We start from the raw sequence: 25,900 nt of genomic DNA on the forward strand, positions 1-25,900 counted from the left end.
TCTAAATAGAGAAAAAAGGCAAACAAAGGATTATCATCGCTAGGGTTGGGTGGAGCTAAGAACAAAACCTAAATCTCCTGCATTGCCTTTGCAACGTGTCCCTTCTTGTTCACTCAGATCATCTTGATTCCTCCCCCCCACCCCCCCAAGTAAACGGGACTTCATGCCAGAGGTCTGGCGCGATTCCAGGTTGGATAACTCTGGGTATGTTTACACTGTGCATTGGAGTAGGGTTTCCTGAGCGATCAGGGGTTACAGCCAGTAAGTCCAGAGGGCACAAACCAGCATTGCTGAGGCCTCCTAACTCATGCCCAGAAGCCGCCTGGCTGCCCTTGCTTTGCGGCCACGCTGTTACAAGGGTAACGTAGCTGCTTCCAGGCTCAGTTTGGCTCGCCCCTAGCCAGCACGATGTAGCGATTGCAGCACACTGCATAGGTGCTTTTATATCATATTTCCCACTTACCAGTCTATGTGGGAAGACTGTGCTTTAGGCTGTAGGTACCCACCAGTGTAAAACATGCCCTGTATTTTTGGGAGTGCGTTCATATCCTCTATTTCCTAGGCTAAACTGTAATAAGATACTGTTGTTTGATGTTATTTGTTGTTCTGCTTCAGCTCAGGAGTGACTGCAGTCACTGGTGGGCATAGTGAGCCTTTGCGGAGGCTGAGTATCACTTTGAGTGTGTATGAGTCAAAGGGTTTTGGACGGGTATAAAATACTAAGTGTAGGCTGTTACATTATACTGTGATTATTCTTGAAACACGCAAACCTTCTCTAGTCCATTGTTATGGGGAAAAAGAGCTGCAGCAAGCTAGTCACCTTTCTGAGACGTACCACTGGCAGGGGACTGATACCAGTGAATCTCACCCCAAGCAAAGGCTTGAGCATCCCTTGCTGAGTCAGTCAGTCATGTTGGCTCAGCTCCAGCACGGCTGTTAGAGGGAGTGCACGTAGCAAAGCTCCTGCAGAGAGCATGGGAAGAGGACGGAGAGGGGCGTTTGCCTTGTAAGCACAGGCTTTGTGGGACACAGGAGAAGGGTTTGTATTTCTGGCACTCCTTAATGTGTGGCGGGGCTAGACCTACCCTAGTCATCAATCAGTCTTTTAAATCTGTCTTTTGTAGGTCAGGTGCAAGAGCTGATAACTACCTAATTTGGTGATGTTGAGCTCACTGATTAGTGTTTGTAAAATGTTGTAAGAAGGCTAGGTGGTACTCTTGAGCTGGATTTTGCCAATGCTTGCCCAAGAGGAAAAGTGCTGCAGAAATCAGTAGAGGCACTTGCTCTTCAGAGCCAGGTACTCTTCTGCATGCTGGGAGGTGGCAGAAGGTGCTCTGTTGGTCCTCAGGCTGCAGTCCAGATTCAATCAGGAAAACACTTAAGCACATGGTTAATTTGGAGCACGGGCTTATTAGTCTTACTGCTGTTCAGTATTTGTGTGTTTGCTTTGCTGAGTGGGGACAAACTGAATTGCATGAACTCTTGACCCAGAGCTGAGGGATCAGGTCCTTAATTCGTGATGTCTTCTCTGGATAAGGCATAAGTGCATTCGATGAAAGGGTTTTCTGTCTTAGGCTGAGCATCTTGTGCCATCAATAAAACCAGCATTTTTACACTGTCACTAAAGGGAGCTGCAGGAGAAGTGAGCGCCAGTGTGCACAGCAACACCTGCGTCGTCTGATGCTGGCTTCTGCAAAGGACAAAGCCGTCTCTAACCCTTGTACAGCAGAGCCCCATACACAGTATTTCCCTTCTGGGACCTTTCATGCCACTGAAACTGGTAGTGTTCACAGTCCTCTCAGTCATTCCTTGTAAAAGTAAGTTGAGTTTGTAAACAGTTAAACAGCCGAAAGCAGTTTAGTTTAGTAAATTTTACTGATCAATAAGTGGTTGGAGAGCAACTGACTGCTGATTGCTGGGTCATTTGGGCTGGAGAGCCTCTACGGGTGATGAGATTCTGCAACGCACAACTCTTGCCTGTAAATGTTTGTAATAGCTGATGATCACATATAAACTCTCTATTAGCTGTTTATTAGAGATTAGCTTTTATTAAAGGTATGACCCTCAGCTGTACTAAGGAGAGAAGGAGGTTGGTGGTGTGAGGTGAGATTTTGGCAGCCCATTTCAGAAGGACTTGGGGCCAGTGAAGCACAGCACTAGCCAGCCCAACTCTGGAAAGTGGAGTTGTGGCACTGAGCAGTTATCCTGGGCTGTTAAAGCCCCGCTAGCACGGGTATGTGGCTTGCAAGGCCTGAGCCTCTAGTCCTGTATGGTTTTCTCCTTCAGCATGTGAATGGATTGGACTGTGTAGCTATTTCTGAGATCTCTGTGCCCTCCTCTCCCACTCAGCGTAAACAGTGTTTGGTTTGCAGCAGCTGGATTTTTGAAGGGTATATAGCCATTTAGGATAAAAATAGGGACTGCTCTAAATCTTTAAATGCCAACGCACCCTTACAATCTGGCCCTAGATTACTGTTGAAAAAGGAATTTAAGCTTCTATCTCCTTAAAGTGTCCTTAAAAGGTTTACTCCTGGACAAGTTTATGCTCAAATTTAGAAAGTTTGCCATTCATCGTTCATTTGACCATACTAGGTATTTCACCAAGAGGAGCTAATGTAGGGAACAATGGGAGATGATTTTGAGCAGGAACAGCAAATAATGTTGGTCAGAGGACAAACATATATGAAGTTGAACTGTGAATTTGAAGGAAGATGTTGTTTGTCACAGAGAAACAGAATGTTATAAAAATGAAAATATATAGCTGAGCTATACATTTTGCTTTTAATTCTCTTGGCTCAGGATGTTTAGGAGCTTTCTTTCCAGATACTGACGCTGTGTACATTATGCATTGGCACAGTAAGCTCATACGGGCCCTCTCACAGCTATTCCCAGACACCGCTGCACTGCTGTGGCATGGTGTGTACGTTCCGAGAGGCGCGTCAGTCTAATGTCCTATAAAAACATCATAGATTACTGATAATAGGATTAAGGTATCTGAGCACTTAATTCTGCATTCACGTATTTTCAGGTAGTTCCTAAATAGAATTAAATTTGGGGGTAAGAAAGTACACTTGAAAGACTGAACTTCTCAACCCAGCATCAAGAGGGATAAACTGTATTTAAACAATATGTTTAAATAAAGTCTGAATTGATACTGATTCATTCCAGATGAGACTTCGGGATCTGTAAGATATGTGGGCTTGCTGTACTATAAACTTTTTAGAAGAAATAGTCACCCTCTCTACTAAAACAGGTATCTATAAGACCTTGACACATGATCGCGATCACGGCAAACAGTGGCATCCCTGGCCCTAGTTCCTTTTGGGCTCGGAAACAATTTGCCTTGCTGGTGTGTTGGTGCAGAGATCAATGAGTCAGCCTTGCAGGGCGCCTTCCCAGATCTGATACAGCATTTTGCAAGTCATATAACTGTTCTTTACCTCAGTTTCTCTCTCTGGGAGATGAGGACACCTGTTTCTCACTGAATATTAGTGTGAGAAATGCCATACAGGTGCAGTGTCGCATTCCTTTGTGCTCATTAGACTCTCCAGTATTCTTTTTGTCTCTCATTTCAACATATAGTTTTGTAAATCTCCATGCTCCACAATCTTCTATGAGTGCATTTTTTTCAGTTTATGTTCACAGCATGATATTACTATTTAATGATATCTGGGGTTGTTTTTTTTTTTTGGTCTTCCTTAAAAGACCTGGCAGAAGGACAAGCATATTCTTTTTCTCCTTGACTCCCCAGTATAGTTCCAAATACCCAGCATACGAAAGCTTTTAAGTATATGCTTAAGACCTTCATTATTCAGGGTGACATGTAAACACAGTGTAATTTTAAGCATGTTTCTGAGTGCTTTTGTGAATAGAGATGCTTTCTCAAATCAGAACAATACTTCTGTACAGGCTACTGAGCAAAGCTTAATTTCTTTGGTCAGTGGGCATAAGGACACATTTTGGTTTGAACTGCTGGCTCAACTAATTCAGTTGGTAGAATTACTTATCAGTAACAGCCTGGTAGAAGGGATGCAGAGAGCTCCTCGAGTCACGGATCTCAATTTACTTGAATGGTAATTTCTCTTTAGCTGTTACTTGTCTGCGAATTCAAAGCTCTGACTTGAGCATCACCACAGAGCATGGCATTGGTAGGTCACTGCGCTGTGGTACACGGTCTGAGCAGCTGCAAATGCTCCATGAGATCTTATCTTTCTTTATCTCCCTGATCCCTTTTCTCTTGTTTTGTTGCATGGTGTCACACAGAAAGGCCATATATATGTGCGTGTGTGTGTGTGTGTGTGTGTGTGTGTGTGTGTGTGTATACACACATATCCATTGGATTCTATTCTGTTGTCATGCTCAGGGTTGCCGAGCAGAACTTCAGAGTAAGAGGTAACCAGCTGCACTCTGAGGCTTTCAGCAAAGGAAACCAAAGTAATCTCCAATTGTGAGAGTGTTTAATTGCTCTCTGCACAGTTCACTGATTTCAAGGCCCATAGGGACCCCTGTGATTCTTTTGCCTGAACACCTGCGTATTACAGCCTGTGGCATTTCATCCACTGTTTTCTGCATTACAGCCATTAGCACGTGGCTGAACCAGAACGTATCTCTGAGAACAACATCCAGTCTCAATTTAAGCTTCTTTTATCAAAAAAGGACCTCATAGAGTTAGAAGGAAATTAATTTCTAATATTCCAGATACGTATTGGACCCTTAAAGTACTTCAGCTTGAAAGACTTCAGGTGAGGGACCAGCTACCATGTCCCACAGCATACATATAATTGTTAATTAGTGTGAAGAGCTTCTGCATTATTTCCTGTCTCAGTAATTTTTGATTCGGTTTGTAGTCACTGAGCTTTTTAATGCCTCTTTCCACTTGACTGAGGCAGCAGATTAAGACACCGTGTAGCTTGTTCCATTCTGGGCCCCTCGATGGTAAAGCCTTCCAGCATCATGCCAGCCAGGAGACGACCAGTTTCAGGTCGTGGGATGTAGAGCTACCTATGGCTTTTTGTGTGTGCGTGGGGTGGAGGGTGTGGCGTTCCAGTCCTGTTGTCAAACTTGCAGGCAGTATCCATGTAAACTTCTTTCCTGGTTCTTTCAGATCTGGTTTCATCGTCCTTCCTCTTGCATTTGGCATCGTTCCCAAAAGGCTTATTTGCTGTCTGCATCAGCTGAGAAACTTTTTTATAAAATCTTGGCTGTCCTTGCTGTTGAGTAAAGTTCAGCATTGCTGTTGCCTGCTTGGGAGTATTGTTTCTGTAATGAGGATCTCGGGTAATGCTGGCATTAATGTGGACTTTCATTTGACCACTTTTCCAAAGTTTTGCAAGCAAGACATTTCTTGCTTGCCTTTTTTTTCTTTTTTTGTGTAAGACTTCATATTCTTGCAATACTCATGTAAAAGTCTTAGTAATTTCCAGCATCTCAGGTTCCCGCCATAGGTTTCCTCAGTTTGGTCATATTTTCTGATAATGTGCTTTTTTCTAAAGAACCAAACCCAACCTTCCCTGGCAGCTGTGTTTTGCAGTTTTATTTCATTGCATTTTCTGCACCTTTTACAAATTTTTCGCTGTGTGTCTTAGCCCTAAATCAGGAGCCTAGGTAAATTATAAAAAAAAATACCTTTCCTGATTTTTGCTTCCATTTTGTCCTAGTTGCTTGCATTGGCAAGACCAGGTCTTGAGCCTGCCAAGTGCTGAGTGCTCCGGCTGGAGTCCGCGTGACCTGTGCGTGTTCCTGTGAAGCTTATTGAAGCCAATGGAAAGACTCGTTGGTTTTGTTGAGCACTGGATCAACATTTAATCTTTGGCAAACACTTTACTGCTAAATGTTTTAAGATACTTAAATTAAAAAAAAAAAAGAAGAGGGGTGTGGCAGCTGGAGCCCCTAAACCAGACAAAAGATCTGCGGACATATGTGTGCGTGTCTGTGGGAACATCAGTGCTGTCTTTGGTGTTTGTAGTATCTCATGTGTGGTGGGTAGGAAGAATTAACAGCAAGTACGAGATTGCTTTTAGTGAGATACTTGTGTGCTTGTTGTGATACCCAAGTTAGGAAATGTGAAAATCCTGAAACTACTGTGAACAGCAAACCCCTCATTTGACGGGGCGGCAGGAGCCTGGGAGACTGTGGACCCAAGGAGCTCCAGGGAGGACAGAGCCCACCCGGTGTGGGTGTACTGGCAGCAGCATGAGCTTCTGGAGGCAGAAGAGGGAGAACAGAGTCCATCTACCAGAGGTCCCCAGTCCAGGTGTCTAATTTAAGTGACCTTTTGTGGTAGCTGGAACAAGAGATCTGTGTCATATATTTTTGTCTGTATATGTTTACAAATACACCGATTCCCATTTGTAATTGTGAATTCATCGCTGCGCTTTCCTGGAATACATTTATTTTCTTCTGTGTTTGTGTCTGCTGTAGGAAAGACCTTGGCTTACTGTGACAAGCAAAAGTGTCATTACTTCTCCAGAAATATGAGACCTTTCAGGGTACCACAACCTGTGGCAGCGTTCTGAATGCCAGGATTTATATTGTTTCCCAACAAACTGAAGGACCACAGAAAGAAAGAGAGAGAGAAGTGTGCTAGGGGCAAATGGTTGAGAGGCAACTCAGAAACTTAAGAAAAAACTGTGTTTTCACAAGGAGAAGAACCAGCTCAGTGTCCTCCCTTCTACGGTACTATTAGGGCAAATCTTGAAACTTTGGTACTTCTGAGGTAAGTGCTTTTTGGTAGATAACAGCCGTGCACGCCCATCTTTCAGAGGACCACTTCAAGCCGAAGTAATTGCAATATAAGAGCTTGTGAAATCTTTGTTTTCCTGCTTTCCTTTGCAAGCTAAGCAACCTGCCACACCTCCAGATGTTGCAAATAGTACAGGGACCTGTACTGAATGTGTAATACTATTCTGATCCTTTGATCTTGCAGCACACTGCAAACCTCCAAGTCTCAACAAGCCCTGCTGAAGCAGGGGAAATACTCATATTCCTACCTTTGCAGGTTTGGATACAGAGGCACAGAAGTTTGCCCGCCCTGTAGCCACGCAGCAGTCAACAGCAAGCTGAGGAATTCCAGTGACCTTGTGCATGGGGCCAGGATTTCAGAGTAAATCCTTTGACTCCCAGTAACAAAACTTTTTCACTTTGCTGCCTCTGTCCCTGTCATTGGAATTTAATTATGTCCTCCCAACCTCTCTCACCCCTTCCCTTTCTTCCATTTTAGAGCAATAGATGTTGTGAAACAGATTTGTTAAAGCGTCTAGTCTACCAGCTGCTGTGGTCCCAGCAGGAGTGCAGGGTAGGATGCTTGTGGTGCTCCCCTGCTTTCCTCTTCCTGCTGCATGCTGTAGCTGCTCTCCTTGGCAGGTACTTGGTCCTCCATTCATTTTTATGGAGGAAACAGGGAGTTCCTCACAACCAGAGCATGCACGTGAAACCTGGATTAAAAAGAGGATATGGTTTTTTATCTCTTCCTCCTTCCGAATTTCTGGAGTGCCATCCTTCCCCCAAGCTCATGTGGTGCCTGTGCAGCTGCACCTGCGGGTGGCTGGCGGGAGCACTGCTGTGCTGTACTTTGGGCTGGGACAGGGATAAGGGGCTTGTTGGGTGCTCGAAGGAGAATTTGTTGCAAATCTGTTCTGGCGTGATACTGTATTTCAGTATGTTGTGACTGGGTGTGTAACGACCCAGCAGGGTAACCTGAAAGCAGAGCCTTGCTAAAAAAGACTGCTCCTTCTCCTGCATGTGATTTTGCAGCGGTTGCAAGCATGAGGCAGATTTATGTGTGCACCATTGGCAGTGGGGGCAGAAAGCCTTGACAGGATTAGCACGTGATTTTAGTAGTCCTCAGGAAATGTGAGCAAAGGCTGGTTGGGATTTTGCCCTCCCTGTGCAGAGGGTCTCTTGCACCAAGGGTCTTTTGACAAAACTCATCACATTTGCGCGTTTGTGAAGGTTTAAGGGAAGGCTGGTAGCAGTGTTTGCTGCTGTTGGTGTCGCTGTCTTGGCAGCAGTGCAGGCCGGGGTGCTGTGCCAGCAGCACCTGGGTTTACGCTGTCATATCAGACACTGCTGCCAGATGCCCTCGTTCATCTCGTGTGCTTGTGTGGCACCTTTACCACATGCTCTGAGCACCGCTCTGTCCTCCAGAAAAGAAGAAGGATTGCTCTTCCAAACCTTGAGCAAGGGCCCTTCCACAGGCTGGGTATTCTTCTTTTTTATCTCTTAATTTTTTTCTCGTGGGACGCACAGGTCATGGGAGAGAAGAGCCACATGTCACCAGTCCCCATAACTAGGCAGCGATGCTGGTAGGTTGGCAGGAGTCACTGAGGAGTTTCAGAGCCCTCTCCATGAAATGAAGATACTCAGCAGATAATTTTCATAGGACTGGATACAAAGGCTGTGCTGAATCTGTGTTGTATTAGATTGACCGGGTCGATTTTAATGTAATGACGATGGCAGTTTTGATCTGCAAATGAATGTATATTCACTGCATAGCTTGGAAATCCTGCTTCAGAAGACGCTGTAGAAGAACTTTGATATTATCAGATATGAGTCTATAGACTACAAGGACATAACTGTGGGAACTATGGATGCTGGAGACGTTTAAAGGAGGAAGCAAAGGACTCGGTAGTTAACTACTGCTTTTCATGGGGCAGGAGGAAAAGAGAGGGTAGTGTGCCATGGGAGGAGTCTTCATTTGAGTGAAACCTGAATTATATAGCTTAGTATAGGGAAGAGTATGTAGAAAATATATTTTAAGATATTCCCTCTCTTCCTCATCCTCTTGCCCTCAAATGTGCCAACTGCATTCTGTTTAGCAGAAACAGGGTTTGGTTTAGATTGGAAAAGAGCTTGAATTTTTGGAGATGGCCTCGTAGTTCAGTTCTGTGCTTTTATTATGATAGATTTAAGAAACCACTCAAAGTTCCATAGAGACACTTAGGATAAAATGGCCTGTCTTATTGCATGATCTACTAAAAATGCGCTTTCATCCTAAGATCATAATTGTACAGATTTCCAAAAAAAGGGTATAAAAGATAGGCCCTGTAAATATGCCATACATTTTTAAAGGCAGGGCCAAACAATTCCCTTCTGAATGTAACAAACAGAAATTATTTGTCTTTCACAAAGGCACCACTAGGTAGGAGAAAGCTTTTGACTGCAGAGGAGCCCGCTGAACGTGGGATGCGGGAGCAGAAGGAGGTGGGGTGGCAGACAGTGTTGCAGCAGCTGGTGGGAAAGGTGCAGAAGGGCAGAGAAACAGTAAAGGATAAATGGAAGCTTTTTGAAGTCTCTTGGAATGGTTTATTCTTGAAAGCACACAACCCACAAATAAGCTTTGAATAGTTACAGTCGTATCTGACAAAATTAAATTAAAACAGGATTTTGAAGAAATTGAGATATTTAAGTTGGCTAATGGCTTTTAAACCAGGAAGCTGAGCACATGGAGAAGGTCCATGCAGCAGATTCATAGGCTGGGTATGTCGAAGCAGCTGAGTGTGCATAGACCCTGTAAGGGAGGGTGTCCTCTGAGGTGATGCAGATGCCAAGGAGGAAGGCTTACTGGTGAGCTTACCTAGAGCGGCTTGGCTTGGCACATACTTTGTATGTTAGGATTTTAACATCGCATGTCTGGGAGAGCTCCATCCATTGTCGGCACCTGCAGTGGCTGGTCCTCATTTACATCTTAAGACTTCTGTAGAGTTTGACGTTTGGCTGTGTAACTCACTGACGCTCAGGCTAGTGCTCAGGCAGTGTCTAAATACAGGGTGACTACTTAATGACCGAGCTGTGTACAGGAGGAGTCTGTTCCACTGACGCCTGAAACAGGATAGTGGAAGAGGCCTGCAGAGAAACTGAGGGTCTTAGGGGTAAATCTCGGAGTGAGCTTGTCAGCCTTGAATCTTACTTTCAAACAATTTTGTAATCTCAATTTTACTTAAGAGCTGGCAACACTGAGAGATAGAAAAGTATCTCTAGGCTGAAGAGGATTGACTTTTGTTCCCATTGCCTGAGATATGGAGTGCCTTCAGCAAGTTTTTGGGTTTTTGGGATTGTTTGTTTTATTTTTTCATCAGCTGGGTATTAAATACTGTTCCCAGCTGTGCCACCAACATGCTTTTGTAAGAGCTGCTGTACCGCTTTTGTCTCTGTGACTCCTGCCATGGTTTGTGTGTGGGTTTTGGTTGTAAATTCTTCAGGACAGGGATTCTCTCTTACTAGGGTGATTATCTGCAGCACGGGGTTAACTCTGCAGTGGAGCTAACTGTTCTCCAGTGAGCCGTACAGGGAATTGACAGTGGGGTAGCTCATACGTGATGATGCCACGTTGCTTCTATGTAGGATAACTAGCCCCTATTAAAATCACCCTCCAAAGTCAAAGCTTTTCTGTATGAGTGGTACTTTGAGGACAAGACTGACATTATTAGCTGAATTAACTCAGTGATGGAAACAAGTCCTAAGTAACTGTGCAGCCCCTCACACATTGCATCTCTGATCTTATCTGAGGCCACTAGACATTTCTGAAGTGAAAGTAGTGTCAATTTGAAGCCGTCCCCAGTGTTCAGATCCCCTAAAGAGTGATGTTCTCATCTGAACAAACCGTTCAACTCTCGCAGTCTTCTACAGCAGGATGTAAAGAACTTTACCATCTCCTCTGATTTGAACTGAAGTAGTATTTGTATGTTCTGGTATGGGTTTTGGGGTAGGAGCAGGATAAATCGCTCTAATTGTGCCATTCAGTAGACACAGCTTTGTTTATTTTTAAAGCTGGCACAGAAATGCAGGATAAGCTTAGCTGACCACAAGCCATTAAGCGTTATGACTTGAATTGAATACTGAACAGTATTGTTAAAGCATAAAGGGAAACTCTGGAATAAATTAACAGGTCATATAATATCTCACATTTCCCAGAAATGCAACAGGAGCCACTCATCTCTTTTCAACTGCTTTCCCAGCTAAGGGTGAGATATTTCTGCTCTAACTCAAGGCGTCCAGAAATCAGACATTTATCTTTGAGCTGGTCACAGCTGGAGCCGTGCTCCCTTTGCAGTTGACAAGGAGAAATGGGAACCTCCAGAGGGCGATTCAGCTTATCCTAAGACAGACGTCTAAGATGGATCAAATGAATTGCTCTCAGAAGGTGCCTATTTCTCTCCACTGAAGGAGTTCCTGTAACCACCTTCTCCTCCCAGGCACAGGTGATAATCGCATCACTGACTTAAATGCTGGTGCTGGTGTCCAGCACTGTACTGCTGTGACTGGAGCAGGAAGGTGCCGATCACCATTTTCTTGCACCATTGGGATATTTGGGGGGGAAGAGCATATTTGGTGCTTATGGACTACTGTTTGCCGTTGGCAGATGGCAGGGCTTATGCTCCACGTGGCAGATCTGATTAATCCAAAATCCATTTTGTTAGTTTTCCTTGAGTGAGAAATTCTGCACTTTAAGAGAATTCATATCGTACCCCGATGGGAATGGACACAGGTACATTACTGTGAGAGGGCACACTCGTGCATCTTTTCTCTCTAAACAGGCTTCAGCAGCTATGAGGAAAAAATAGCTGCTGTCTTTGCCTGCAAGGGTGATTGTGGGACCTGGCTCCACATTGATTAAAGATGTGCAAAAGCTTGGGGGCTGCCAGAGCTGGCACGGACTGAGCTCAGCCCAGGATACAAATCCATCTGAAAAGTGGAGTCAGCAGCCCATGCAGGCTCTTAGGCAGTCCTGCCTACTCTGTGCAATATACGCTCTTCAAAATAGGTAATGTCACTGCACGGGAGTGTCAAAGCCGTCTTCTATAGCTGGGCTTGACGCAATGGACATGTCTTCTTGAAGTTGTATGTTTCTGTGAGCTGGCTTACAGAGGGGTTTTACACTTGTGTTCTGGAGCAATTGCGTCACATTTGTCTTTCAACTGACTGTTTCTAGGAGGCAGCAGGCAAACTGCATTGAGACTGGAACCTTTTTCTGACTGGACACCGTCTGCTACAAATTCGCATTCATATGTGTAATCCCAGAAACTTTGATTGGAAGACTGGAGTCTCCAATCCAAGAACCAGACAATTCTCTGGATTGGAGTAGGAACTTCCAGGATTAGACCCTAAAAATATATGTTGTTATACCAAATAATACATATTACTGCTTAAAATAGCATAGTTATAAAGCAGTGGCTGGCATCCAAAGCTTGACATCCATATTTCTGTTGCCAGGATATTCTCCCACTAAAAGTGAATTAAAAACATAAAAATCAATGTCTATTTAGACTGTTCATTATTATTGCTTGGTTAAGTATAAACAATTTGTCAACACATAACAGACACTTGGAGAGGATGTTTCCTTGCAGTAACACAAATCTGAAATTCTCCTGACTGTTTCCTAACCTGGCACTCGCAACCTTGGATCCAACTGCACAACTCAGAAGTTTTGAAACTAGCCTTCTGAGCTGGGCTTTGGGTAAAGTTTCTCAGCAGTATATAATTATTCCCATTATACCTGTCGTCAATGATTCATTGACCGCTGAGGCATACATACGAGCTATTTTTCTCTGTATGACTTTTCGGGGGGATGATTCACTGGTTATAAGTGTACATTATCATATGACTAAAGAAGAAAAAAAAAAAGACAAATGGAGTGAAGTGCCACTGAGATTTTCCATTTAAAACAAAAAAGAGTTTGGTCAATAAAATAGTGATGCATCTCCCACGTAAGGCCAGCAAACATCTGTAAAGCTTCAAAACAGCCTGAGTCCATTCAGTTTTACTTTGGTTTTACACTTCTACAATTCCATATGCTGAAATCAGTGGAGTAAAACAAAGTAAATACAGCTGGAAAAAGACAGGGGTATATTAGTTTTTCTTCTGAATGGCTTGACTTTTCTTTGCTCAGATGTTGGTCCATCCTTGTTACTCACTAACCCAGGATCACAGATGCCAGGGGAGAGCTCTTTCCTGGCCATGCAACAGGGAGAGCAGGATGGGTTGTTCAGCGTAGCCATGGTGGCAGGGATGCTCACAGCACATCTGTTCTGCTGGGTTTGGCTACAGGAGAGGGGAGAGATCCTGGTCATCGACTCCAGTCAAGTGACATCACTCCTGGGAAATGGTGGGGCAGCTCTTGGAAAGTCATCAGTGACAGTGGTTGGTGAAAACCCCAAGCACTCACCGGACTACCTTGACTTCAGTAGCTTTGAATTAGTTTTGTAACACACAGGTTGACATGAAGATGGGTTGTAAGTGCCATTTACAGTGCTGACTGAAAGATAGAAAGAAAAAACCTCTTCCACTGCAAAATCTGGTCAGCAGAGTGAGATGGTCTGTTGAGCAACAAGGAAAATAGATTTATGTGTCACTGTTAGCTTCTGCGAACAAGCCAAATTGCTTTGGCACAAAACACATGATATTTATTCACAAAAATGTGGAATTAATTGCTATTATCCACATTTTTTAATGGGAACATATTTTATTTTTTGGTTACAATAGTCCTGAGCCTCAGTCATTGTCAGGAGCAGGACTGCCCTGCCATGTGAAGGGCCTGACAGGAAATGGTGGTGGGTCCGGTGGGGCAGGGAGGGAGCGCAGTGAAAACATCCATCCTACGGCAGCCTTTGAATGAAGGGAGTTCTCTTACATCTTTGTGGAAGTCACATTTATGTCCTAATACAAAGGTCTGCTTACATTAGATTGTTACTAAGAAAATAGCCTCCCAGGCGTTTTACTTATTTCACTGGCTGTTACATTTAGTTGATTTTCTTCTTCTCTGGCTTTTCTTTTAGAAGCAAAGTAGGTGAATTCTCACCTCTCCTCCTCTATGTCTGTATCTCTTTTCATGACTGACCTGACCCATCTTGAAACTGAACCATGGTTTTCCTTTGTCTTAGATCCAAATTTTTCTACCTAGAGCACCCAGGCTCTTGCCAAACATTGTCCTCTAGCCATCTGAGGCTTTGTAGTCTTCTCCTTCCCCTCCTGCGCTGTGACCCAAACTGCAGTTTGCACCAGGGCACTCTTCTCTTATTGGAGCCACCAAAACATCCTCCTCCTAAGCCTCTGCTTGTACTTGACTTTCCCCTTTGCGTGGACCACAGGAAAGCCTGCTCTACTGTGGGCTGCTTTGGGATGGAACAGCATTCATTTACCATAGGAATTGCGAGTACCAGTTCCTCCAGCCTGTGGTGGAAGAGCTGGGAAGGAGAAAAGGGGCATGAAAAGGAGTGAACGCTAACTGAATTTGGGAAGGAGAGGCTGAGCTGAGGCAGCTTGGTTACTCAGTTTGGAAGGCACTTCCTCCAGGTTAGCAGGACACATTTCTGCTGCCACCTGAGGTGGGACTTGTGTTTTTACAGTGTTTTCCCACACTGTTTGTACACCACCAGTGTGAATTGTAGTTATCCCTTGACAGACTGTCCCGTAGTAATTAACTGCTGGAGATGTCGAGCTGGGCTCAACATGCCATATCCATGCGTGCTGTGCTGCCTGGCGTACATCTGCCTGTTTATGTTGATACATGATGTCTATAGTCAGCAGCAGCACTGAACTATTCCCTGTTTCCATATTCTTATTGTACATTTTAGGACATAACTTACCTACGCTTTGCACTTGTCACAGTTTTGCTGTATCTGGCTTATCTGCTCCCTCCATTTCCCTGGTTAATGAAGAATTGACTCTGTCCTCATAGTGCTTTCACACATGTGCAGAAGAAAGAGATTTTTATCTACAGAGACAGAGATCACAGATATATGCATTATGCTTGGGGTGAGCAGGTCATTCTGATGCAATTCCATGGAAACAAGCAATTACATTTATAGGCACAGTTGAGTAAGGTAATTTGGAGCACAGCTGGCCAGTAGCAGGGATTTTCTACTCTCTAATCATTGATGTGGACCTACAGGCTGGAGAAGAGCCCAAGTTGAAAGGGTCACTTGCAGGCCAATAAAAGAATATCTGTTGGCTGGGAACACCAGACTCAACAGTTTCAAAAACATGTTTTTCTTCAACTTGTTGAAACACAAGATTACACTTAGTCATCACTTACGTGGTTGGACTCTTATGATCTCACAACTACAAACCTTTTCCTTTCTTCCTCCTCCCCCTCTTTACTTTCTTATTTTTTTGTTTTGTTTTGTGTTTTTTTTACTTTTGGGTTTGTTTTTTTTCTTCCCTCAAGAACCATTTATTTTAAAAATGTTTTATTCCTGGCTGGGGATTTCCACTCAGTTTTCTGTGGTCGATATCCCAAGGCCTAGAGGGTTCTCAAAGTAGGTTGGAGAGATCTTGGTCAATGCAGCTGGAAAGAAGTCATGACTATTCCTTTGCATTAAATAGGTGGGTCAGATTTCCAGCTGGTGTAAATTATCCTGGCCCATAGGTCTGTTCAGATGGTGTTTGCAGCTTCTTTTGGAGACGTGGAGGAGTAAAGCTTCACTAACAGAGATGCTGAGGGAAGTGTTCAGTACTTGTGAGGACGTGTTCACGTTGCCAGAGCAGCCTCTTGATCTTGTCTCTGGGTCGGCTCTGTTGGAAAGGATGCTGCTACAGTGCCTTGTCCATTCAAGTGAGTGCTGCATGAAAGTTTATAAAAAAGTCTCGATTTGTCTGTCTCTGCTTTCCAAACCCTTTTTTCCCCATCTCCTAGAGCTTTGACTCTTGCCTACATTACCACTAAACTTTCTTGGTACTGCAGCAATTCACTGAGTCTGAGTAAAGCTGTCCTACATACCTAAACTGCTGCCTTTGTTTCTGGAGGATTTCCATTAGTTTATTGCAGTGATCCACTTTTCCTCATCCCTTTCCAAGCAGAAACTCTGTCAGCTTCTCTTTACTTCCCTGGTGAAATACTGCTACACAAGTCACTGCTTCACCCTCTCACCCCAAACTCATTATTTCAACCCATCTTCATTATACAATGTTATTATTTCATTTACTATAGTGTCTGGAAGGCTTAAAATGCAGACACACAAAACAAGAGTAAAACAATTTGTTCTGCCCCAGTGATCTTCTTGGTTGCAAGAGACTACTTTAGCAACCTCTAGCTTCATTTACTCACCAATTAAACCAAATCCTTGTCATTTAATAGCACTATATAAATACTTGCTTGGAATAAGTTTTGCTATCTGATGTTATACTGTGTTGTACAACTTCAGTTGATACAGCTAAAATGCGGCCAAGCTTTGAATCATTTTTCTTGTGACATGTCCTGTGCTAGGATATTCAAATTGCTCTTGTACAATGATGACTAATTCCTTACCTAAAGTCCATCAGTAAAATCTTGGCTTTGTATTGTACTCTTTTGAAGTGTAAAATATCATTATTTCATCTCCATAATATTGTTCGTCTTTTGTCTCTGCTCAATCCTACTGCACAATTATTTACTGTCATTTGTGGTATCATTTTTTGTGTATACTTATCAAGGTATCCTGGGTTTGGCTGGCATAGAGTTAATTTTCTTCGTACTAGCTTGTACTGCTGTGTTTTGGACTTAGTATAAGAATAATGTTGATAACACACTGATGTTTTAGTTGTTGCTAAGTGGTGCTTGTACTAGTCAAGGACTTTTCAGCTTCCCACACGCTGCGGGGGGCACAAGGAGCTGGGAGGGGGCACAGCCGGGACAGCTGACCCCAACTGACCAAAGGGATATTCCGTATCATATGACATCACGCTCAGTATATAAACTGTAGGTAGTTGGCTGGGAGGCAGCGATCGCTGCTCAGGGACAGGCTGGGTGTCGGTTGGTGGGTGGTGAGCGGTTGCATCACTTGTTTTTTCCTGGGTTTTGTTTCTCTCTTTCTTTGCTCTCATTATTATTATTATTGAATTATTACACTCTTCTTATCTCTACCCATGAACTTTCTTTTGCCTTTCCAATTCTCTCCCCCATCCCACTGGAGGGGATGTGAGCGAGCGGCTGTGTTGTGTTTAGCTGCCTGTCAGGTTAAACCACAACACAAGAGCTAAGTATTGCATTTGAATTTGAGCTGTCAGCCTACAGATTAACTGGTGGATATGTCCTCAGCACATTGCTGGTATAACCTTGAGGAAGAAGTTTTATTGATCTCTGGTGGAGAAAATTCTGTCTTTTAGGATGTCCCTGCTCTCGAGCTCCATGAACTTCTAACTAATTTCTGTTTAGTCTCAGGTACTGCTCTGTCTTGAAGAAATTGTAATCTGAAGGTTTATGTTTTGGATAAGAACAGAGACCAGCAAGTAGCTCATGGGCACTCTTGGAATTGCTCAACAGAGGCACCTGAAGATGCACATAAAAGCACACATCCCCAGTCTTAGCACCATGCATTGCTTTGTTCCTCTAGTCCTTGGTGCGTATGCCTGGTTCTGCTCCTGTCCCTGTCTTGGCCTACAAGTTAGAGGTTGGGCATTCCTGGACAGGGGATAGGCTGTGACTTCATCACCTTGTACAAGGACTGTGTCCTCCCCTTGTTCAGCCAGAGTCATGGGCCTGAGATTTTAGCTAGAGCAATCCCTGCGCAGGAGTTATTCCTACTGTGAACTTGTGGGCAAGGGCAGAGCTTGATTCTGCCCTCCTTCAGCCATTGATGAGGGAAGTGGAGGAAGGGGAGGAGGCGGCCAGCAGCTGGCTCAGAGGTGCAGTGGTTGTCTGCCTGCTGTGATTCACACCTATTTATGCTCAGTGAAGCGCCTAGGTAAATAGCTGTAATGGTCATTCTTTCACTAAGCTATTTTGTCTGCCCCCTTGATAGTCCTCTGGTAGGCTTTATAAGTATCCAGTTTTAAAAGTTGCCAGAGTGACAGCTTCTGCATAACAGCAGTGGAAAGGACCACAGAGGATGTGTTAACTGTACCCAGCACTTCTCCCAAAGTTGGAACCATGCACGCATCAAATGAGACCACTGCAGCAGGGAACATGTCCCCTCCCCTCTTGGTGTAACTACGCCTGGTTACACCTGTGACTTGGACTGAGGAAAACCATTGCCCTTACAAGAATACCACTGTATTCCTGAGGAATTTTGTAGGTTTGGTTTCTCTTCCAGTATTCTTCCTTCAGTGTGAGTTTTTCTGTGCCTTTTGTTTCAGGTCAGCTCAGAAGCAAACTGGATTCTCTATTTTCAGCTTGTACTTTGGCTGGAGTAAGCCTTGTATTTGGTTTTGGCATTTCATGAGACAGGCTGTCTTTACATTTGCTTTTCTCATTTATAATTCAGCGTACTGCAGTGCTGCTTCACCTCTATCTAGTATTGGAGAAGCCTTTTGTTGCCGTTGTCTCTCTGGCCTGTCCTGTGCTCTGTGATGTTGATGTACAAGATGCTCATTAAAGAGGTGCATTAGAAAAGCCAACCCGCACCTCTGAAGTTGTGTACTCAGTCAGCCTTTTTGCACTTTGCACCACAACAGGTGAATCCGTTAGGCTGCTGTGTTTCATTTCACTGGGATTAATTAGAGTGAGAAGTTTTATGGCAGTGAAGTGGAAGAGCAAAATCTTTGCTCTTTCAAACTCCCCAGTCTCATGGTCTGCAGGGAGAGGTCGATCAGGAGAGACAGTGCCTCATCTAACTTTTTTGTATGCATCAATTAAAACTTTAAATTGGGGTCTGAAACTTCGAGGGTTATTCAGTAAACAGAACCTGTGCTGGATGAAAACCCTAGGCTAGAAAACCCTAGACCCCACTTAACAAGACGGGTACCCCAGGTTCCTCCTGGAAAGGATAGCTTATCTCATTAAATCCATAGCTTGTACAGCATCAGCCTGGGCAGGAAAGTCAGTAAAAGGAGGGTAATTTATTAGTAATATCTAATGTATAGAAAAGAGCTAAAACACTGTAGCTGTTTCACCAAGGCTTTGGTATGGACTGCGTACTTGGTACTGGTATGAAACGATAGTGTTCAGATCAGAGAAGATGGTGAGGGTGACAGGGATGGGATAACAACATCTAAGAAAGTAATTTAGGAAACGAAACAAAACAAAGAAATTGATAAAGCAAACTTCAGAAGCACACGGCAATGGTTACAGTGCCTGCAGAAACCATCACAAGCCTAGTTGCTGTGATGTATGGGCTTGTGAGCAGGACCTTGTTCAGTGCTGCCTTACTCTTCCGCGCCCCTTGATCCCTTAATCTTTTAATGCCTCTATTCTTCATCTACAAAGCAAGGATCCAGTATCACCTTTAGGAGGATGTGGGTTGTCTTAAATTATGAATGTCTATAAAGCACTTTGGAATCTTTGGATGGCTCTTGTTTCAGCGGTACAAGGTATTATCCACACTATCGTTGCTGCGTCTGTTCGGGAAGTGTACGATGGTTTTTATTTGCAGCTGTGGTCCCAGCTGAATGCTGCAGTTGGATGCTGGGGGATAGGTGTTCCATTAAAGCTGCATGTGGAGAGCTTGGCTGCCTCTAAATATGAGAGCTGCAGGAGTAATGAGGAAGAAGGGTGCACGATGGAGATAGATAAATGCTAGCTGCAGCGTTTGCTTTATTCTTTCCTTTTTCTTTGTCATGAATCTGGCCAACTAGAAATAAGAATTTATGCCTGTATCTATTAGAGAAGCATGGCTGGAATGTAAGATTTATTGGCACCAATATGAAGGAGCAATTTCAGAAAGAGCTCTAGAAATAAATTCATGTGTTGGGGTTTAACTTATTCTGAACTCTTCCTCTACAAGAACTAATGAGCAGAACTGTGCCAATTTATCATTAACCTTTGCCCTTCTGTGCCACCTTTAGCAAAGATTCTTAAACCCTCTTTAAGGTTGGCACTTGGTGCCAATACAGCCGTGGGGTGGGAATTTCAATAGTCTGTTTACAGCTGGACTGGAGAAATGGAGTGATTGAGTCCAAGCCTTGCAAAGTCAATGAGAGGTTCAATAGGACCTAGGCATGAGGGACGGCTCTGCTCTAGCTGCATGGCTAGGGCTGAGTTCCTACAAAATGCCGTGCTGTGGAAAGGAGGAGCTGAGGGGTTCCAGGAGAACTCAGGCTGATGCTCAGGAGTGAAGCAGGGAATATCACTGTGTTTCATTATCAGAGCTAGATGCAGCTCCCCATGCAGTGGAAGCACACAAAAGTACACTGTGGTGAGCTGCAGGAGTTTCCATATCATGCAGGGCAGAGTGTAACTTGGCCTTCGTGACAGCTTCCTGTACTGGGTGAAGACCAGAGCTCAGGTGATCTGTTCATGGTCCAGGAGTACCACATGGACAATACCTTTGCAAGTAGCATCTGCGTTGTGGAATCATCCCACGGGATCAGACGCGACTGTGCTGTGTATGGGAAGGGGCCAAACAGTCTCGTCATGTGTCTGTATTTCACCCAGCTGGGACCATCCTTGAGCCTGGATCAAGAAGGCAGGGTCTGTGAACACCCTTCTTCCCATGCTTTGCTCACACCAGTTCTGTGAATACCCTTAGGGACTGGGTTATCAAGACAGGATGGTGGAGGCAAAATGATCCAAAATGAGGGGAGGAGCAGCAGGAATTAGCATGATTTTCACAGGCAACTCTACATGTCTTGTGCTGTAAATTCCCATTCCAATGCGTGGCTTGAGCTTTCTGAGCATGTTATCAAAATCCAATCTGTAGTGATGAGCAATGATTTAACAGAGTTGTGAACGGAGGTGATTTTTCACCTCCTTTGCTTTTCTTGATCCTCTGGATTTAGCAAAAAGCCTGGCAAATTATGTCCAAAGTTTCTTCCTCCCCACAGAGTTGAGTTGCAGCCAGCAGGGCTCAATTCTTTGTGTGTGGAAGAACCACAAGCCTTCGAGGATGGATACCTTCTTCCTTTAAACCTCCAGGATGCCCAGGAAGTCACAACTTGGAAGTCATTATGAATGGATCATTAGATAAACCATGTTTATGTGTGAGATAGTCGGCTTGGCACTGGCTTCTAATTCATGCACAGCTGAGGCTTAACACCGCTCCAAGAGATCAGTGTGTAATGATGCTTTTCCACTTCGTTCCAAGGAATGTTTCTTCTGTCCCTCCTGTTCCCCTGCCTCTTTTAGCTCTGGTTAACTGCAATGGAGAAAGTTCACTCATGGAGCTTATTCTGCTTTCTTGCAGTTTTGCGATTGGTTGCCCAAGGAAAGGCAACTCGGTCTGGTTTTCAAAGCATTTTTGTAGGACTGAACTGAGTACAAAGCTTAATGGGATATGCACAGTGTTACACAGAACGAAGCTCTCGTGCTGTGCGCTGAAGATTTACAATTATTTTAATTTAACCCAAATGAAAATATTATGAGCCAAGTTATTTTGCAGACGTCTTTTCTGGATGGCTATTTGATTCCTTACACTTCATATGGAAGATTTAAGTTGAGGTTTGGCTGCTATATTCATGTGTCCAAATGTATTTTGGGGTTTGGTTTTTCAAAACAGGCCTCCTCAGCTTTTGCAGGTGCAGTTTTTTGTCCTTGTAACTGTGCCTTCGAAGTGACATTTGGAGAGGGTAAAGCTGGCCTCACCGCAGTGTGCAGAACGGCACGACACAGTGGGCACCCAGAAACATGGGGTGGCTTTGAAACACTCCTGCAAGCCTCTTTTCAGGGATGGGAAGAATCAGGCCAGCTGTGTTCCCTGGATGAAGGCTTCAGTATCAGGCACTGCAGTGCTTTATTCTGAAGTGGCAAGTGTGGTGACGTGGGCCTGACCTGTGAGGAGGAAATTTGTCCCTGCAATGCCTCACCCTTGGCAGCTGAGGACCCTGAGGCTGGTGGTGTGAAGGTCTACCCTATCGCAGGGTGCTCTGGGCAAGAAAGGCTATTAATGTGAAGCTCTTTTTTGCCATTCATAGAGAGAATTAGTTGCTGCTTGGTCCCACCAGAGTGCCTTTGTGAGAGCTAACTGAAATGACCTCTAGAAAGCAAATCCTGAGGCTGTTCAGTGCAGGCAACATGAAGAAAGGGCTGTGTCCTTGCTAACTCTGCACCTGCATTCAGCTTCTGCACAGGGTGGCCATAAAGTCAGTTGCGATCCTGGGCTTGTGTTATAAGATTTTTTTCTAAGATACTGGCAAGGAAGAAATGCCCAGTAGAGACTTTTTGTGTACTTCATTTGCATTTGATGTTTGCTGGGCCTCATGGAATGTCTGGGGGATAGTTTTAACTGACACTTCTGCAGAGAGGGAAGATTTCTAGTAGACAAATGGAGACGCTTGTCCTCCCTTCATTTCTGACATTAATTGGGAGTTTGGAGTAAGTTGCTAAGTTGTAAGGATTCATCCAGGCACATTTTTGGTTGGATGTGCCTCGTTTTCTGGCCCACTCATGCAAGTGGTCAGAATTAGCACCAGAGACTAAAAGATCTAGGGGGGATATCACCCCAATGCCCTGAGGCTTGGAGCTGGACTGGCAGGAGTCTAAATCTCACTTACCTGAAGGGGAGCCTGAAGTAGGGAACCTGGCACAACAGTGACAGAGCTGTGGCTGGCCTGGTACAATCGTCAAAGCCGTATGGCTGCTATAGCAGGGCAGTGGGAGAGGACGGACGGACCCAGGATGGACAGAGAAATTAAAAGTTTGTTAGGTAACTTCCAGAACTGTTATTGCTTCTAGCTGCTCACACTTTGCTCCTCTCCATCACAGATCTCCAGAGGCCTGGGGATGCCAACAGCCTGACCCACATCACTCCTGCCCCTGCTGCCCTCAACAGAGGGGTGCAGTGGGTCCGACAGGAATGGGAACTCAGGAGCAGTGTGTGGGCATCAGCTCCCAGGAGCCACCCTTAAGCCTTTTCAACTACCTCACCTTAATGGAGGAGGCTCTTTATCAACTCCAATAGCATTTAAATTGTGTTTAACAGACTCAGCTGCTAAAGCCCCTCCTGGAAATGTTCTCTCTTCATATTTTAAATTCTATCATCCTTATGTGGAAATTAAAAACTATGTGGAGATGGTCTAATTGCATAGTGCTTTGGTTGAGCTAGAATCAACATTTCCTTAACTTCTTATTAAGCCTATCATGAAGGTACATATATTTTGGAGGTCATATTGTTAGCATGATGTGCTTGGCTTCATGTCCTAAGGAAGTGCTCAAAAGATACTAACACACGCTGAATTGAAGGAAAGAATGAAGATGCTGCTATGAAGCCCAAAAATTTTAAGTCTGTTAAAATTTAACTATAAAACCTTGGTTGCTGAACCATCTGCTTTTAATCTTCCTATTGCTATGCAGTCTTTTGGGGACGTGGGCTTGGCAGCAGATTTCCAGATCGCTAAATTAATCTTGTCAGCTTCAGGAAGCACCAGAAAACCCTTGGGAGGTGGATTCTGTGCTCAGTTACACCTGTGTGAACTCACCTCCCTTGGCTAGCACGGTGATGCTACATTTTCTCTGTAGAACTGTGCAATGAAATATCTAGACACATTGATCTGCAAACTAAAATCTAGCTGGATTACTTGTCCAAAGCCTCTTATGGGTAAATGGCTGTGGAATATTTGAAACAATCTGCATTATCATCAGGCAGTCTCAAATACCCATGTGGATATTGAATAAAAATGCTTAGCAACATCTCAATAACGAGTCTTTTACGGCAATACATTTTTTGGTTGAGCCACTGGCTTATGTGTGGATGAGACATCCTCACTGCAGCCCTGTTCTGTCAGCAAGGGCTGTCAATAGGTACGTGGCCTGATCAAAACAGCCATAGCAAAGACTGCAAGCACAGAGTCTCTCTCTAAAAAAACTCAAAGAGTTAAACCTGCTTCAAGTTCCTCATATTTGGATGGCAGGCAGAGCTGGAAGCTGGCTTTAGACACCTGTTGACTTCAGAAAATAACCATGTAGAAACTATAATTTCTTAATGGCCATGTCCAACAGCATGACAACTGCTCAACAAATAATGCAAGAGAGATGGCTGTTGCTACTGGAGGCTTTACTGGTACTTCACTGTAGCAGAAGGTGCCACCTCTGCATTTTTGGCCTTCTCATTTAAAGGCTACAGCTCAGTGGATACCACTGAGCAGTGTGAAGGCGTGATGGTGAAGGTCTGGGGAGCCCTCGTGCCTGAGCTGGGCTGGGGGCCGCAGCGGGCACTCCTGGCACTGCAGCGGCTCTGCAGCTGCCTCTGCCCCCAAGGAGCTGCCTGGCAGCTCTTGCAACAGCTAAAGGATTTTATTAGAAAGCTGTGTTTCTGAAGCCCTGCTCTGCGTCTGTACTTTGTTTAGCTGCAGAGTGTCTCCCCAGAACATTTTCAGGCTCCACGTGTCTCTCTAGATGTAAAAGACCTGCACATCTCCCTCATGCTGGGAATCTCCTGACACTTGCTGAATAAGCCGCTCCTGTGGGGCTGGATCCCTTTGGAGCTTTGCCCTGGAGTAGTTGCGGTGGAGCCCCAGCAGCACAAAGCGGGAAGCAGAATTTCCATGTTGTTTTTCTTTTTCAATTCTCAGGGAAAAGCCTTTAGAAAAATTCTGTCAGTCTCAGTTGTGAAGTCTGACGTACAGCCTAAAAATAGCATTTTGGTGTGAGCTGAGAGTGTCTACAATGAATTGACTGGAGGAACAGAAGTTGGCAAATCCACACTGCTCAACATTTCCAAAAATAATTTTCCACCTCAAGTCTCCCCTTCCTTTTCCCTGTGCTGTTTAAACAGGAATGTAAAAAGAAACTGTTAAGGAAACCCACATATGTAATTGTTAGGGGAGGAAGAAAGTTTTGCGGCTGAGAAACAGGAGAAGAGCCAGATGATCTTGTTACTTCTCCTGCCACAGACTTACGTGACCTTGGCAAGCCGACATTTCCCAGATCATTGACTAATATTGGCTGTTCATTCCTTGGACACTCAGTGTGGGACAGTTCGGACGGGTGTTTTCAGAAGTGTTGAGCAGCCAGATTTCCACTGGGTTGCTCAAAATAAGAAGATAAATTTTTCAACTCTGCTCCTGAACTTTCCGTTCCTCTATCTAAAGCGATGAAAGTTGCCTCCTCTGAGAAGGGAGTGATGGTAGCTGGGACCGCAGTTGGGCACTGGCCATGGAGCTGTGATCTTTCATACCAGCCAGCATCTGTCCTTGTTGTCCCAGATTTCCTCATCCGCAGGATATTCCATCCTGAAGAGTCAACAGTGAGTTCCTGTATTGAAAAAAAACCCTGTGCCCAGAGGAGTGGGTGAATAGTAAGGCTCCTGAACTGTACAGTCCCCCCATTATACTCCTATTTCTCGAGAGAGTTATATTTCTGAAGTGCAATTTGCTGTGTTTTGTGTCTAATTTCTACGTGAGTAGATGGAGTCCAGTGCGGGATGATGAGGGATCTCTGCTGGGTAAAGACAAGCGACGAAGCCACCATTCCCTAGAAGGGAAAAGAAGAGGTTGTTTGTATCCTGCACCTTCCCAAATCACAAGGGAAGACTTTGAAGTACAAAAGTAGTTGCTGTATTATACACATATTGTAGGATGTTTACCACTGGAGACTAATGCCTAAACAATGAATTTCCAAGCCACTCCAAATGTGATCCAGCTTTATCCTAAACAGTCAAGAAAAAAATCCTGATTACAACAAATGAAACTCTGCTATTTGTTTTCTTTTCACAGTTGGAGATTCTGTACACACAGAGAAGTTGCTTGGGGTCTGAAAGTGTTTATCCTGCCAAAAATAAATGTTCTAAAAATGATCGCTTAGCATTCTCTGCATCTCTGCATATTTATTTACCATGAAGAATCTGCTTACAGAGCTTATATTGTATTTTTTTACTTTTCAACTTTAGTGAAAAAAAATTGAGCGTACTTCTTTACCAACACCCATTTATATTCAAAGTCATAAAACTGTTTTGTAACTATTTTTGTGTGGGCTGTGGTTAATGTCCAGACCAAAGGTGATACTAAGAGCCAGATTTTCCAAGCAGCCTTCTAAATGCAGCACGGTCTTTGGAACGGCTTCTGTTTGTATGTGCGAGAGCTTTTAAACTTGCAGGTTTTCATGAATACAGATGTTTTT

General features: G+C 44.2%; 2 long non-coding RNA genes across 2 annotated transcripts in view; both read left to right on the forward strand.

The window, feature by feature from the left end:
• LOC142065353 (uncharacterized) overlaps positions 1–25,900 on the forward strand; it is a 106,139-nt gene that overhangs the window by 1,118 nt on the left and 79,121 nt on the right. The gene's annotated exons all lie outside the window — the stretch shown is intronic.
• LOC142065354 (uncharacterized) lies at positions 275–25,577 on the forward strand. Its single transcript, XR_012663386.1, has 2 exons — positions 275–359; positions 22,550–25,577. It is a non-coding gene; the product is annotated as an uncharacterized LOC142065354 (long non-coding RNA).

The sequence above is a fragment of the Phalacrocorax aristotelis genome, chromosome 16 (genome assembly GCF_949628215.1).
Source record: "Phalacrocorax aristotelis chromosome 16, bGulAri2.1, whole genome shotgun sequence".
In the NCBI taxonomy this organism is placed as follows: domain Eukaryota; kingdom Metazoa; phylum Chordata; class Aves; order Suliformes; family Phalacrocoracidae; genus Phalacrocorax; species Phalacrocorax aristotelis.